At 35.1% G+C, this 18,062-nt stretch overlaps 1 long non-coding RNA gene across 1 annotated transcript in view; it reads left to right on the top strand.

Moving 5' to 3' along the window:
- The window catches only part of LOC134728804 (uncharacterized), a 598,754-nt gene that overhangs the window by 157,632 nt on the left and 423,060 nt on the right, over positions 1 to 18,062 (top strand). The window contains exon 2 of the long non-coding RNA XR_010109627.1: positions 13,608 to 13,716. This is a non-coding gene — a long non-coding RNA (uncharacterized LOC134728804). The remainder of the gene's footprint in view (positions 1 to 13,607; positions 13,717 to 18,062) is intronic.

Genomic DNA, 18,062 nt, shown 5'->3' with positions numbered 1-18,062 from the left:
ACCAATATCATATAAAAAGGTATACTACATGTATTAGTCTGTTTTCATGCTGCTGATAAAGACATACCTGAGACTGGATAATTTATAAAGAAAAAGAGGTTTAATGGATTCACAGTTCGATGTGGCTGGGGAAGACTCACAATCATGGTGGAAGGTGAAAGGCATGTCTCACATGGCAGAAGGCAAGAGAATGAGAGCCAAGTTAAAGGCGTTTCCCCTTATAAAACCAACAGATCTTGTGAGACTTATTCACTACCATGAGAACAGCATGGGGGGAACTGCCCCCGTGATTCACTTATCTCGACTGGGTGCCTCCCATGACACAAGGGAATTATGAGAGCTAAAACTGAAGATGAGATTTGCGTGAGGACACAGCCAAATCATATCACTACATAAGAATTATTTAGTAGATGTTAAGTCCTGAAAACAGAACCAGATATTTAATTATGTCTGAAATATGGGAAGCTATTTATTTCATGATCCTTGTAATGGACATTGTCTACTTTTATGTGTTCAGAATCTATATATTATATCCATATCTGTTATCTGTATCTATATCATCTATATCTATGAAAACTCTTTTTACTAAGAAAAACTATTCCACGGGATTTCGATGGAGTGACTTCCTCTCCCACTCCCATGCCTGACCACTATAAAGGGTTAGACACATGATACAGGACTTGTATAGCTGAATACTATATTCCCTTAGCCCCAGTGACTGCTTCATGAGCAGACATGTGTTACAAGCAGTGGTAATTTTAGGATTTTTTTTGACCAGTCCCAAATAAAGAAAGATGGACATCTGGGGTATTAAAAATCCCTGATATACAAAGAAGCAAGAACTACTGTGTCAATAAATTCTACCCTCTAACTGACAATTTTTGTTTTTCTTTTTTGTTTGGCTTGGCAAGTTTGTTTTGAATTTCTATGGCAATTAAAAGTCCCAATTAATAGGATCCACTGGAAACATCATATACAAGGGCAATGAAATCTGAATTCGCAAGTGATTTGCCTAAGTCAACACACACCTGGTTAGCAGGGGACCTATGCTTGACATTGAGCTCTCTTAATATTTGTTCTCTGAGCTCATATTTCCTGGGTACCTGCAATGTATCAGACTCTAGTGGCACAGTGGTAAGCCTCTCCTCATGAAGCTTATGGTCGATTTCTCTTTACTTCTCCATATCAGTCTGAGAAATGTTTTGATGAAGCTGTAGATTTCTAAACAATTTAGTCTCCAAGACAGTATTCCCAAAAGTACTATTTTGTTATAATAAATTTAACTGCAAAGGATATAGTGAAAGGTTTTCCATGGAAGCATAAATATTAAATTTAAATCTTAAAACTTTTTAAACCTTTAATTTTGTAGCTAAAATAAAATAAGAAGTAGGAAAATTAAGCCACTCTCCTATATTCATAGTCTCTTCAGTTTGTTAGAGTTTTTTGTTTGTTGCTTAGTTCATTATGAAGACTGCATACAAGAAATAATAAATATTTTTTCTTAACCATATTCATATAATAGATGCAATATATCTTTTGTTACAAACATAATTGTTAGAATCTTACCTTAAATATCAAGTGCTATATAAATACTATTAGTGGAATGATTACTATGAAAATTGCCAGCTGTTTGTATTGTGGTAAGTGATATAAGAGACCTAAGATTCTTCCGATTCTTTCACTGTGCCTCAGTGTTTCAATGACTCTTCACCTCTTGCCTAATTCAAATGCCCCCAAACGTTTAATCTCCAAACTTCCCATCAAGGCAGAGAAACCAAGAAGTTCTAAAGGTATACCTAACCTTTAGGTATACCTAAAGGTTATACCTAAAGAAGTCTGAGGTATACCTAACCTTTTTATCTATTTGATTCAAATGTTTATTTTCACATACCAATTTATTAGGCAAAGGGGGCAAATAGATAACATGCTGAACTTTAATTATTAAGATAGATCTATTTATTCTTAAATAAGCACGTGATGTTTTTGGTTTTTTGCTTTAAATATGTGCAGTTTATTTTATGTTGATTAAATGAAATAAAACTGTTTACAAAACCAAAATGTATGAGATAGATCTAAATAAGCCAATTCCCACTCATAGGAAATATGTCCACAATGTATTGAGTGGAGAAAAATATATAAAGCAATAGCCATATCTTTTGTTAAATACATGTAAGTGGAAAATATTAACTTCGTGGGAATACAAGGAGCTTTCACTTTTAAGTTTAAATGCTACAATAATCTACAATGAGCATAGCCAAGATAACTCCCAATGATTCCTACTTCCTGGGATTTACTTTCTTTGCCATATCCCTCCCACATTGTATCAGGATTTGTCTGTGACCTGCAGAATGTGGCAGAAGTGAGGATATGACACTTGTGAGACACATCTTGAAAAGAATCTTTTCTTCCTTTTTATTTCTTGTTTGGATTGTTTGCTCTGGAGGATACAAAAGTGGCTTTATGGCAAGGTACACATGGAGGACTGAAGCCTCCTGCCAATAGCCATGAAAGCGAGCAACCTTAGAAGAGGATCCTCCAGCCACAGCCCAACATTCAGATGACTGCAGCCCTGTGTGACATTTGACTGCAACCTCATAAGGAACCCAGAGAACTATCCATTTGAGCCATACCCAGATTCCAGATTCTCAGAAACTGTGTGTAGTAATAAATATTTGTTGTTTGAAGACATTAAGATTTGGGGAAACTTGTTACTTAGAAATAATTATTACAACTTATATCACTTTTCTATTATATGTGTGATTATATATTCATACACACATACACATATATAAAACAGATGTATTGAGGTATAATTGACATATAAAATATATATTTAAATTATATACTTTCTCAATTGTGTGTATGATATAAATGGTGTATATATGTGTATATATATACACACGCACACACACACAAACATGTATATATCCATAAGTCATCACTAAAATCAAGATAACAAACACACCCATCATGACCCCCCAAATTTCCTTGTGCCCTGCTGTTATCCTTCCTTCTTGACCTGCTATATTCCTATCATAAGGTAACCACTATCTGCTTTCTTTTACTATAGATTATTTTGCATTTTCTAGGATTATGTGTAAGCAGAATCACACAGTATGTACTTACTTGGTTTGGCTGCATTCACTCAGTCTCAATGAATTATTTTGAGATGCATTCACATTAGTCCATCCACATAGAAATAGTTCATTCCATTTTGTTGGTGAGTAGTATTTCATTTTATATACAGTATTGGATATCCCACAATTTGTACATTCACCTGTTTATGGGCATTTGGATTCTTTAAAGTTTTGGACTATTACAAACAAAGCTTCTATGAATTTTGTGCACAAATCTTTACTGAATATTTGCTTTCTTTTCTCTTCGGTAAATACCTGGCAGAGGAAATGATATCATTGGTGTATATTTAACTTTCTAAGAAACTGCCAAGCTGTTTTCCAAAGTGTGTCATTTTACATTCCTGAAGAGTTTCAATTTTTTCACATCCTTGGCCACATTTGGTATAGTAATATTGTTAAATTTCAGTTATCCTAATAGATGTGTAGTTGTATCCAATTATAATTTTAATATGCACTTTTAATGACTAATGAGGTTGAACGTCTTTTCATGTACTTAATTGCTATCCATATTTTTCATCAAGTGTCTATTAAGTCTTTTGCATAATTTTTTATTGTGTTTTAAAAATTTTATATTCTTTATGTGTTTTTTATCAGAGACACGGTTTGCAAATTTTTGTAACTTGCCCTTTGAATCATTTAATAGTGTTTTCCTCAAGCAGAAGTTTTACATTTTTGTGAAGTTCAGCTTATCAATTTTTTTAATACGATAATTATTTGCTTTTCTGAGAAAAACTTCCAAATAAAGATTGGCTCTTTTATTTGAAAATAAGTGTTTTTAATAATAAAAGTTATAAAGGAAAATGCAGAAATCACCTACAAAAATTAAAATCAGCCATAATATCACTGGCCAGAGATAATCAGTGGTTTTCTAGCCCACAATTTATCCCACTACCTCTTTAATAATGGAATCCAAATATGTTCTTTTGAAATCTGCTTAACATATCATTACATCACAAATGAGTTTCAATATTAATATATTCTATAATGTAATTTTAATAAAGCCATAGTTGTATCCATAAAATTCAGAAACATACAGAATGCATTATTGCATATCAACCAAATTCAGAAAATTATTGAAAGAAATTTGAAACTGAATAATTGATAACTAAATTGGAGCTTTTCTTCAAGTTATTTAAAATAGAAAAGCATTAACTTGTGACTGCTTTTCTTTTGGTATATTTCAGCATTTTTAGGGTTTCTATGTTAGTAATGTCCCTAAATTTATAATTACCCTTTCCTACATATAGAAGAGAAAAATAATTTTGGGATTGAGTTTTTTGATTACAGTGGAGATTTTGACATAAATATTTAAAATTCAAGATATAGTCATTTTATAAGGAGACAGGGGATGAAAATTAGGAGGTATAAATGAAAATGTTTTGCCTAAAGTTCCTGGATCCTGATGCCTATAGTCACTCTGAATAATGTTGCTGGAACCTATCCAACATTATACAAACGTTCAGGCTCATTGAAATGGAGACAAATAATATATTTTGAAAACTGCATGAAATCCATCCATAAATAACCAAATTAAGCCTTTGAAGATGGAGAGAACTTTCTATAAGATTCACATCAATTCCGTGAATGACTCAATAAGGCTGACAGCATTTCAGCCATCCAAAACCACCCAGACAGACTGGAAAACACGTTAATCTTCTTGTATAAAAATGTGACCCAAGAGAAATGAAGCTGTATTAATTTGGTTTGTTGTTAGGGAAAAGTACTAGCCAAGTTTTACGACTAATTTTTCCACTTTCACAGTGAAAGAAAATGAAAGTAAAGAGGGTATAAGTCAGTTCTGCCAGGTCAGTTATGACAGGAGTTTTAACACCCTCTCCCCTCCCCTCCCCTTCCCTCCCCTCCTCTCCTCTCCTCTCTTCCTTGACAGAGTGTTGCTCTTTTGCCCAGGCTGGACTGCAGCAGTGTGATTGCAGCTCACCACAACCTCAATCACCCGGGTTCAAGCTATTCTCCTGCCTCAGCCTCCCAAGTAGCTGGTATTACAGGTGCATGTCACCACACCCTGCTAATTTTGTGTGTGTGTGTGTGTGTGTGTGTGTGTGTGTGTGTGTGTGTGTGTGTATTTTTAGTAGAGATGGGGTTTCACCATGTTGGCCAGGCTGGTCTAGAGAACTCTTGACCTCAAGTGATCCGCCCGCCTCAGCCTCCCAAAGTGCTGAGATTACAGGCGTGAGCCACCACGCTCTACTAACACCATTTTCCAAGAAGAAAATGCCAACAGAGGATCCTAGATGAGGTAGCACTCGTAGGATTTTGTAATTAGAGAACTGGGATACCCAGATGAGTCCCCAAGCTGGAAATTGTTAAGTATTGACCAAATTAGAAATAAATATGTGTATTCTCCAGTGGAAAACTACAATCTTAGAAATCATGCTAATGAATGTTTGGATGAGATACTTCTGTTGGTATTCAGCACTTTCCCTGCCCTTTAAAATCTTCCCTATAGCTCATGGTCTGAAGCCCCAAAACTACATTTCCTACTCTCCTTTGATACAAAATTTAAGTTTAATTCTAACAAAGGGATCAGTGATGAGAGATTTGAATGATAGAATTGAAGTGTTTTGTTGTTGCTGTTGTTTGTTTTGTTTTTTTTCTCTAGGAGCAAAACATGAGATGTTCTGCAGGCTATAGACATAAGGTTTGCAGCATATTCTGGGTGAGCTCCTGTGAATCACCTGCTTCAGTGTTGTAGAAAACTAAGAGCTTCAGGGATACCTTCCTTAATTCCCATGCCTTCTGATTTCCTGAAAGTCAGCAGTGGCATTCTCTGACTTTTATTCTTCTGGTCCTATTAACAGCTTTTTAAGTATCCAATTCTCTTTCTTAAATCCCTTCCTGCTAAAACAAGCAGAGTGGTTTCTGTTTTCCTGCCAAGGTGTGACAGATAGAACATTTAAATATTAAGATTACTTGATCGAATTCTTGGTGTCCGCGTATGGTGTACACACTAAAAATTTCATATAAGGCAAATATTTTCCATAACTTTGTTTCTTGTATTTAAGGTTGTCAAGAAGCATGAGCAGTGGCGTGGTTCTAGCTGTTCCATAACATAAAATTTGTTTCCAAAGTATAGAGAGTACAAGTGCAGGTTTCTTACCTGCACTATGAATGTATTGCATAGTGGTGAAGGGTGAGCTTGTAGTGTACCCATCATCTGAATAGTAAACATTGTATCCAACCAACAGTGTATAAGCTCCTTTTTCTCCACAACCTCACCAGCATCTGTTAGTTTTTGACTTTTTAATAACAGCCTTGCCTGCTTTTTAATGGGGTTATTTGCTTTTTTCTTGTTCAGATATTTGAGGTACTTACAGATTTTGGATAGCAGCTCTTTGTTAGATGCATAGTTTGCAAATATTTTTTCCCATTCTGTAGGTTTCTGTTTACCCTGTTGATTGTTTCTTTTGCTGTGCAGAAACTTTTTAGTTTAAGTCATATTTGTCTATTTTTGTTTTCGTAGCGCTTACTTTTGAGGACTTGGTCATAAATTCTTTTCCTAAGCCAATGTTCGGAAGAGTTTTTGCTAGGTTTTCTTCTAGAACTTTTATAGTTTCACATCTTACATTTAGATCTTTAATTCATCTTGAGTTCATTTTTGTATATGGTGAGAGTTATGGATCCAGGCTTATTATTCCGCATATGGCTATCCAATTTTCCCAGCACCATTTATTGAATAGAGTGTCATTTCCCCACTGTATATTGTTAATATTGTCAAAATCAGTTTGTTGTATGTGTGTGGCTTTATATCTGGGTTCTGTGCCTATTTTTATAACAGTACCATGCTGTTTTGGTCATTATAGCTCTGTGGTATAATTTGAAGTAATTTGAAGTCAGGTAATGTGATGCCTCTAGCTTTTTTTTTTTTTTTTTTTTTTTTTTTCCTTTGCTTAGGGTTGCTTTGGCTCTTCAGGCTCTTTTTTGGTTCCACATGAATTTTAGGATTTTTTCCTAATTCTGTAGAAAAATGACATTGGTAATTTGATAAGGGTTGCATTAAATCTGTAAATTGCTTTTGGACAGTATGGTCATGTCAACAATGTTGACTCTTCCAGCTCAAGAACATGGGGTGTTTGTGTCATCTCTGATTTCTTTCATCAGTATTTTATAGTTCTCATTATAGAGATCTTTTACCTCTCTGGTTAAATATATTCCTAGATTTTTATTTTTTGGTAGCTATTATAAACAGGATTGCCTTCTTGATTTGATACTTAGCTAGATCATTATTGGTGTATGGAAATACTACTGGTTTCCATATAATAATTTTGGATCCTGAAACTTTATTGAATCCATTAATAAAATCTAAGAGTTTTTTTGGTGGAGTCTTTAGGTTTTTGTAGATGTAAGATCCTGTCATCAGCAAACAGGGATAATTCAACTTTTTCTTTCCCAATTTGGGTGCCTTTTTTTCTCTCTTGTCTAATTGCTCTGGCAAGAACTTCCAGTACAATGTTGAATAAAAGGGGTGAAAGTGAACATCCTTTTATTGTTCCAGTTCTTAGAGGGAGTGCTTTCAACTTTTCTCCATTAAGTATAAAGTTGGTTGAATAACAATATTTTAGTAGGTGTGTTGGAAAAATACATTCCACATGAAGACAAAATATTGTGATAACTTCATCTGGAATAGATTTCTAGATTGTTCGATTATTTCAGGTAATTGTCTGGTATAATTATCTAGGTTATCTGGATTTTCTGGGAGTAGAGGTGTACAAGGAGAGAAACCTTAATCTAGGACTTATAGTTCTTTTAGCTTCAGGCAAGATTGTTTCAGAGAAAGGTTTCATAGTAGCAATCCAGAGACTAGAAAAAGACGCAATGAGAAAAAACATACTGCCACGAAGTATTATGAATGGCCAGTTTTTTCTTCTGAATCAATAAACAATGGAGAACACAGAGAATTTTTTTTATTTAGAAAAGGAACAATTTCAATCAGTGCTTTGATTGACCCCTTATCAATACTTCACTAAAAGGACTAACTTTAAAAGAAATGTTTAGGACTTCTAACTCTGACAACCAAACTTTGTTAAAGGGAAACCATTTAGGGAAAAAAATACTATATATATTGCAGGTCACACATTTTATTCAAAATTTTAGTAGCTTTATTGAGCTTCCCAGGGGAAAAGGTACATCCTTAAATCTTAAGATTGATTCCATTATTGAATGAAATATTAGCAATGAGAATAACAGGTGCCACTTTGCAGCCATTAAAATATTAATAACTGAAATTATTTGAGAGTAGGAGCACAAAGGCTGCTCTTTTGATCTTTTATCTGTAAATTATGTGATGGGCTGAATTGTAAAATTTCCATGGATACATGTTAGCACCCATTTATCGTTACACATATCTGATATTTAAGATAAAAACTACAAAACATTATTTGGGAACATAAAGCCAATCCAACAAACAATCTGAGCGTTAATGAATTCAAAAGCTTGCCATGTTCCTGAATGGAAAAACAATATTTTTAAAGGGCTAATTCATCTCATGTTAATATCTACTTTTTTTATAGTATGAATTTAAAAGAGACATTTGTTTTTCTTTAACCTTTCAAAACTTATCCTATACTTTATGTGGAAAAATAAGGACATCATAGCCAAAACATTTTGAAAAAGCTGTGATGATTACCAATTAGATGCTACCAAAGACTGAAAAGTATTGTAAGGAGCAGGGTGGCATAGCAAGCATGGCTTAAATAAATCACGCCACATTCATGAAAGAGAATACGCCACATCCACAAGAAAATTAGGTGCACAAGCTGACCAGAAACATGTTGGTGATACATTGTTAATGTGGGAAAAAAAATCCTTGTAGACAAAAGTGTTTCACATGGTTATATTGGTGTAAAATCTGCACATGCATCTATAGGCATGTAGGCAAATGCCTTCATTAGCATAGAAAAACTTGGCAACACACCAAACTTCTAAAGTGGTCATATTTAAAACATAGTGGGAGCCAATGTAGACATGTGCTTCCTATTTTATGTATGTGGTATATGTGTGTTGAAGCACACATGTGTGATATTGACTTTATGGGTAATTGTCAATTTTTTTGGTATTTTCAGTATTATTCAAATTAAAATACAAAGAAATCTGTCATATACTACTTTCTACTAGTGCACACCCTCATAACTATACATTTATCCATGAAGGAAACTTTGATATTGCTGTCTTTTGAGAAGGGCTCCTTTTTATAAAAATGGCCTTTGTTGTGCTGAGAAATTTTGGTTTTGTGAGGGCAATTTGGGATCAGGAGTCAGGAAAACCTGAATCATGATTCAGGTTTGCATGATTGCTATGGTTTGAGAGTGGCTTATCCCGGACAAAACTCATGCTGAGATTTAATTGCCAATGTAAAAGTGTTGAGAAGCGTTGGGACCTTTAAAGACGTATTTTGGTCCTGAAGCATCCACCCTGCAAGAGGGAATTAATGCAGTCTCGCTCTCAATGGAACTGGATTAATCAGGAGACAGGTCTTTATTTAAAAAAAGGCCTCCTCTCTCATTTGGTCTCTTCACATGAGCTCACTTCCCCTTTTCTGCTTTCTGCTTTCAGGGTGACATTTCTGTGACAGGCTGACATTGCTGTGGGCAGGAACGGGAGGGAGAACAATCTAAGAGAGCTGATTCTCATCAGAAAGAGAATCTGCTATAATCCTCATCTTGAGAATGTATAATCTGTAATCCTCATCTTAGACTCACCTCTACCTGATGGCTTACCAGTAAGCAATAACATGTAACTGAAATAGAGGTCTTGGAGCAGCCAAGTCTTTGCCATGGTGGGTTCATTAAAATCAGTATCACATTTATTTAGATAAGAATACCAAGTCATACAGAATGTTCCCCCTTGCAAACCGGGTTGAGATGGAGAAGGAAGCTGTTTAATAAAATTTCTAATTTTTCTCTCTCTCGCTCGCTTTGATTTCTAATCCACTACATGTATAAAAAGAAGTCTTCTCCTGTTCTAGTCACTGAGGTCAAGGTGCACTGGACTTTACGGAACAAAATGGATTAGCTAAAGAACATTGATAGGTTGTCCAGAAATTGTCAGTCCTGATCTCCTCACTACAACAAAGACCTTGCACTTAAGCCTCCTTTTACAGAAGATGTGTAAAACACCTGCTATAGTGCTTGGAAGAGAGCATGCTTAATAGACGACAATTGTTAAGTAGTAGTAGTAATAGCCTGAGATTATTCCAATTAGTACAAAGTGAATAATCAATACAAATGAATGAAGTACCTGCCAGTTGTAATTGCATGGGTGGACTTTCACCTACTTGTAAGGGTACGTTGCATCAGATACTCATTGGTCTACACCAATATTGACAACGCGAATGTACCCACCTTGATTGCCTTAGAATGAGAGGATGCCCACTTCTTCCTTCCTGAACCTGAGGATAAGCAGTCCCTGAAGCACATTACTTAATACAAGTTTTGTTAGAAGGAGGAAGGGAGGAATGGCTACTAGACAAGCAACCAACAGTGTCTGTTATAATCCTCAGCTTTCCCACTTTTTTGTCTGCCACTTCCTAGCAAATCCCATAACCATATGGTTCTGAATTTAGTAGATGTGTGATGAAGTGAGCATTAAGAGTTTCCATATGGAAGTCTTTTCTCTTCTATATATCTCATGCAGTCTTACGTGTTCAGACTTTCAGACATGCTGCTGCCTTTGCTTGTCATTCCTTTATGTTTCTCATCTTATTCAGTCTTCAAGATTTAGCCAAAGTATTCTTTCATTTATTTATTCAATCTAAATCTGACAAATATCTATTGTCTATTATATGTTAGGCACAGAAAAATTGTAGGCACAACCTCTGATGGAGAAGATAGAGACGTAAATCAACAATTAAAGCACAGCATACAAAATGCTAATATGGAGGTAGGCATCTTAGCCCCTAGTCACCAAATCCACCTAAGATAGGAGGGTAAACTTGTTGGAGGAGGAAGGCTTAAATGGTATCTGGAAGGATGAGAAGGAGTCACTAACGCAGGCAGGAATAATGGTCCTGCCTATGTTCAGTGTACAGGATTCTGAGAGAATATGTGTGGTGGTTAATTTTATGTGCCAACCTGACTGGGCTAAAGGATGCCCAGATAGCTGGAAAAATATTATTTCTGGGTGTGTTTGTGAGGGTGTTTCTGCAAGTGATTAGCATTTGAATCAGTAGATTGAGTAAAGAAGATCTGCTCTCACCAATGAGGGTGAACATTATTCAATCTCTTCTGGGCTTAAATGGAACATAAAAGTCAAAGAAGGGCAAATTCTTTCTTTGAGCTGGGACATGGATCTCCTGACCTTGAACGTCAGTGCTTCTGGTTCTAGGGCCTTTCCCATGCAGACTGGGAGTTATGCCTTTGGCTTCTCAGGCTTTAGACTCAGACTGAATTACACCATCACCTTTCCTGGTTTTCCAGCTTGCAGACAGTATATCGTAGGAGTTCCCTATCTCCATAATCATGCTTCTTTTTTTATTGTAGCTCATTCCCAAGCCATGCTTTTTTAGGTCCCCGAGCCTCCATTCAGACTGGAAAACTTGTCCCTAGATGTTTCCAGTCGGGACTTTGCCTGAACTAATGTGCCTCTGCTATTTGCTTCATGCCTATAATAGTTGCTTAAGAGAGTGTACATGTGTGTAGATTTTTGAAAATGCTGGTGAGAGAACTCTCACTATGGAATTGCTTTAAATAGTCTTTCACCTTGCCTTTAGTAAAAGTAAAATTTAAACTTAGAACAGTCATGAGTCATTTAATGATAGCAAAACGTTCTGATAAATGTCATCAGGCGATTTTGTTGTAGTGTGAACATCATAGATTGTACTCAGAGAAAATTAGATACTACAGCCTACTACACACCCAGGCTATGTGGTCAGCCTGTTGCTCCTAGGCTGCAAAACTGTATAGCCTGTCACTGTACTGAATATTGTGGGCAATTGTAGCACAATGGTATGTGTGTATCTAGACATAAACAAGGTACAGTAAAAATACAATATGAAATGTAAAAAATGTATACGCTTATATAGGGCACTTACTGTGAATGGAGCTTGCAGGATTAGAAGTTGCCCTGGGTGAGTCAGTGAGTAAGTGGTGAGTCAAGTGAAGGCCTAGGATATTACTGTACACTACTGTAGACTTTGTAAACACTGTACACATTGGCTACACTAAATGTATACGAAATATTTTCTCTTCAATAATAAATTTGTCTTACCATAATGTTTTTACTTTATAAACTTTAAAGTTTTTAACTTTGACATTTTGTAATAACATTTATCTTAAAAATACAAACACATTGTATAGCTATGCAAAAATATTTTCTTTATATTCTTATTCCATGAGGCCTTTTTCTATTTTTTATTTTATTTATTCATTTATTTATTTATTTATTTATTTATTTAAGAGATGTAGTCTCGTTCTGTCTCCCAGGCTGGAGTGCGGTGGCGTGATCTCGGCTCACTGCAAGCTCCACCTCCCGGATTCACGTCATTCTCCTGCCTCAGCCTCCCGAGTAGCTGGGACTACAGGCGCCCGCCACCACGCCCAACTAATTTTTGTATATTTTTTTTTAGTAGAGATGGGGTTTCACCATGTTAGCCAGCATGGTCTTGATCTCCTGACCCCGTGATCCTCCCACCTCGGCCTCCCAAAGTGCTGGGATTACAGGCATGAGCCACTGCGCCCGGCCAATTTTTAAAAGTTTTTTAACTTTTAAAACTGTGTGTTTTTTTTTTTTTTTTGTAAAAACTAAGACACAAACACAGTAGTCTAGGCCTACACAGGGTCAGGGTCATCAATATCACTGTCTTCTAGCTCCACATAATGCCCCACTGGAAGGTCTTCATGGGCCTTCGCATGGAGCGAAGTAATACTCATGGAGCTGTCATCTCCTATGAAAACAATGCCTTCTTCTGGAATACCTCCTGAGGGACCTGAAGCTGTCTGACAGTTAACTTTTTAATTTTATAACTAGAAGGGGTACACTGTAAAAGAACAATAAAAGTATAGTAAGTATATCAACCAGTAACATAGTCATTTATTATCATTATCAATGACTGCTATTTTTCATTATCCATGGGAGAATTGGTTATAGAACCTCCCTAAGATACGAAAATCCGTGAATGTTCAAGTCCCTAATATAAAATGTCATAGTATTTGCCCATAGACTATGCACGTCCTCCTATACACTTTAATTCATTTCTAGATTACTTATAACCCCTAGTACGATGCAAATACAGTAATATTGAACTGTCTCCCCACCCAAATCTCATGTTAGTTGTAATCCCCAGTGTTGGAGGTGGCACCTGGTGGGAGGTGATTGGATTATGGGGGTGGATTTCTCATTAATGGTTTAGTACCATCTTGTTGGTACTGTCCTCATGACAGTGAGTGAGTTTTCATGAGATCTGGTCATTGAAAAGTGTTTGATGCTTCCCCTCTCTCTCACTCCTGCTTTCACCAGGTGATATGCCTGCTTCCACTTCGCCTTCAGCCATGATTGCAAGTTTCCTGACACTTCCCTAGAAGCTGGGCAGATGCTAGCAGATGCTTCCTGTACAGCCTACAAAACTGTGAGCCAATTTAACTCCTGTTCTTTACAAATTACTTAGTCTCAGGTGGTTATAGCAATGCAAGAGTGGACTAATGCGGACAGTAATATCTAGTACTATGTAAATAGTTGTTATAACTATATTGTTTAAGGAAGAATGACAAGAAACCAATCTATACATGTTCAGTACAGATGTAATTTTTTAAAAATATTTTTGATCCACCATTAGTTGAATCTGTGGATGCAGAACTCACAGATATGGAGGCCCTACTCCATATGTATTGTATATGATACACTTTTATACAGCTGGCTGTGCAATAGGTTTAACAGCAGCATCATGACAAACAGGTCAGTAATGTGTTGTGCTTTGACATTATCATGGCTACAAAGTCACTAGGCAAGAGGAATTTTTCATCTCCATTATAATGTAATGGGACCACTGTCATATATGTGTTTGTCGTTGACCTAAATCTTATTATGTGGCACGTGACGGTATTCAATTATAATAGCTTTTTGAACATTCTTTTTTCTGACTTTGGGCTTAGTATGTTACTTCTACCTCTTACATTGTATACTTTAAAAATATTTTAATAGTTTTTTCACCTATGTCTTCTATTGTGAGGTGTGTGTTTTATAATTTTTGTAAGTATGTTGGGTCTTAAATTAGAAATAATAAATATTAAATGGTATAAAATTAGCTTAACATTTAAATTGACAAAAGCCATTTAAAAGAGATTTTAAAAATTTATATGAATGCCTTAATGGAATTCCAGTCACATGTCATTACCTTATATATCAAGCAGAAATAAATCACTATTAATTATTAAAATTTTAATGATTTTAATGGTGAATATAAAAATGGGAGGAGGCACAGTAATTCATATGAATTATTTGATCACTCATCCTTGAAAAAGAGACAACAATTATATTTTCAAATGCAAGTCAGAAGCAAAGCAGAGAATATTTTGTTTATGCTTATTTAACAAGTAGATGTAAGTATTTTTAGTTGTAATCTAACGTGTAAAGTATTAAATGGAAATTAAATGACTAAATCTCTTCATGAGAGATGAATGGTATAATTGCACTGTTTCCATGAATATAACTTTTTATGAACAGAGAAATAGGAAGATAGACTGTTATTGCATGTGAAAGTCATTAAACACAATCAGTTATCAATAAGCATAAGCTTATTCTTTTCAATTTTTAGGTGATGATTAGATTTTTTAAATTGCTTTTAAAAATTCACCCAGAATGACATATATTTCATTTTCTAGTGTTTCTCTGTATACTCTATATTTTGCTAGTACTTGGTCATCCCTGTTGCATGATAATGCATAGTGTTGAACCAATTTACTAAAATCTATGTAATTGAACCTCTAACCCATCGATGGCAATATAAAGTTTGCCTTAGATCAAAATCTACCCTTTGTATATCTGTAGGTTTCGGTTTTATTTCTTTGTGACAAGAGCTGACCGTGATCTAAGTAAACGTCTTACTCTTCAAAGTTGTGACCTTGTAATTTAGTCACTTATAGACTCTTATCCAAACCAGTAGCTTTATGAGGAAACATCCCAAGAATGATAATGAGAGATATTGTTTCAGCTGCCTTTGGTCTGACTTCAGGTGGCCATTGTCTTATCATGAAACTAAACTTTGTAAAAAGATGTGACAAAATATTCATGTATCAGAACTTTAACCAGGTTTGAAAGCTTCAGTAAAATAATTTGACTGGATAATGTTGGAGCCAAGAGTGACTTCTAAAAGCAAAACAAACAAACAAACAAAAAAACAAACAACAACAACAAAAATCTTCAGTAGAATTATACTGTAGAATAGTGGAAACCCATTAGAATATTTTGTCAGTTATGTGTTAGCTGTTCACCATCTTCATGCATCTCCTTGGATAAGCCAATCAAACCTTCTAAATGTCTTTGCTCATTTGCAATATAAAAAAGTGTACTATTGTTAATATCCCTTGGGCCCAAACTTTCTATGATTCAATAAAGCAAGACAAAAATAAGCAAAGTGCCAAGTTTTAATCCAGCTAATATAGCCTTAAGCCATTCACATGTACACATTCACGTTTTATGTCGCATAGATAACATAAAAAATAGGAGGAAAACTTTAGGACCATTTCAAATTAAGGTTTGTAAAGAAGCCCAATAGTAAAGTAAGTATAAAAACACTTCCATATGAAAAATCAGAATAAACAAAAACATAAACATAATACATGGACAATTCAATTTTAATGCTATTTCCACACAGGAAAGGCCTTATTCATTCCAGGGCTAAGAACCTAAATTATTTCTCCAAACTAAGACAGGGTGTTTCTGGCTTTTCATGGAGGAATCACATCTCAACGCAAATAGAAAGGCTTTCCCATATGATCCACAGCAAAGTAAGAGAGAGGCTGGTAGGTATAGTCATATTTCCTGAATTTTAATTCAGTTCCTTTTACTCTCAATTTTCTTTAAAAATAGTATTCTTAAATCATTTTAAATATTGAAAGATAAGAGAGGCAAAAGATCTTTCAAAAGGATCTAATGGCTAATTGTTTGGAACTATCAAGTTGCTATGTGATGGTCCTGATAAATGAAGTAAAAATAGATCTTGGCTGCTCCTCAGTTTCTGAAAGGCAAAAACAACTACAGTATAATTTATCATTGCCTTTAATATATATCTTAGAATTTTAAAATTTCAATTTAGTTCCTCCCTTTGCTCAAAAATCTAATTTTACTTCCTCAGTGAAACGGTTTAAGCAATTTGAGTGTTTTCTATTACAATGTGCATCAGAAATGTTTACGATGTGAACATCAAAAACATGTTGGAAATAAAATAATCTCGTAACTTAAACTCAGAGTATCTTTTTAGTGCTAATACAGACCAAGTTAAAATTGCTAATTGAAGTTTAATAGATTATACTAATAAGCCTAAGGGCATTGTCATAAGAGACTTTTGCTTTTTTTCTCTGATGTCAACACACTGTGTCAAAAATGCTTCCAAGAATAAAATGTTGTCAATCTCTTTAGTTTATTAGTGAACATTTGTAACAATTTTAATCCTCTCTTATGGAGAGCAAGTACTAATTAAAATGCAATGAGTAACCAACCATTGCACAGCTGGTTGCCATCTGAGAGAGTTAGTCAAGCAGCCATTTCATTTACAATATGACATGAATAGTCAAAAGTCAGATTGTTGACAATCATATCATATGGGCTTAGATTTGGCTTGTCATTTCTAAGACTCTCCTGGGAAGTTGTACATAAAATAGTTTCTACTTCAAGTTAGAAGGAAATTTTTGTTCTTTGTGTTTAAGTTAAGAAAATGGAGTAATTTATTTGTGGGAAGTTATAACAATAATTGTTCAGGTTATTTTACATACCTGCATATGTATACACAGCATATAGGTCCTGTGTGTGTGTGTGTGTGTGTGTGTGTGTGTGTGTGTGTGTGTGTGTGTGTGTAGGCAATTATATTATATGTAACTACTATACTATACAAATTATTTTCTCCCTTGCTCACACATTCTATTTAGCACTATTTATCTCTATTGGTAAAAATTCCAGATTGCCAGAAAGATGACATTTGAGATAAAGTATGTGAAAATGTTTGGTAAAATGTTTAATGCAGCTAAGTTTTCACTTATTCATGGAAACATTTTTGAAGGTTTTATATCTCCTTTGTTCTTTTCTTTTTCTTATTTTTCTAAAATTATGACATGAGTTGCTATTGGTAGAAAATACTTGCATTATCTCACAAATACCATTACACAGCAATGTGCCATTGTCAAATTGCAAAATCTTGAAACCTACTGCGACAGCCTTCCAAATTATATCCTTGATTTTAGGGACCATGATAAATAAAAGTGAGAAAGCAGGCAGGCTGACATTGAGTACATGGGAACTATATCAGAAACAGAAAAACAAGGAGATAATAATTTAGAGACGGGGCAAAAGAAAATGGATTTTAAGAGAGATCCACAATGAGCCTACATCATTATGGTTCCCTCGATGAGAATGGCATTCAGAACTGCCTTCTGAATGTTTCTCATTTTTTTTAAATTTAGTTTTTATTTTTTTTAAATTATACTTTAAGTTCTGTGGTACATGTGCAGAATGTGCAGTTTTGTTACATAGATATACACGTGCCATGGTGGTTTGCTGCACCCATCAACCCGTCATCTACATCAACCCGTCTCCTACATTAGGGCTCCTCCCGTAGCCCCCTGACAGGCCCTAGTGTGTGATGTTCCCCTCCCTGTGTCCATGTGTTCTCATTATTCAGCTCCCACTTATGAGTGAGAACATGCAGTGTTTGGTTTTCTGTTCTTGTGTTAGTTTGCTGAGAATGATGGTTTCCAGCTTCAT

The sequence above is a fragment of the Pan paniscus genome, chromosome 14, assembly GCF_029289425.2.
Source record: "Pan paniscus chromosome 14, NHGRI_mPanPan1-v2.0_pri, whole genome shotgun sequence".
NCBI classification, from domain to species: domain Eukaryota; kingdom Metazoa; phylum Chordata; class Mammalia; order Primates; family Hominidae; genus Pan; species Pan paniscus.
Note: the sequence above shows the minus strand (reverse complement) of the source record. Positions and strands in the feature narration are given on the sequence as shown.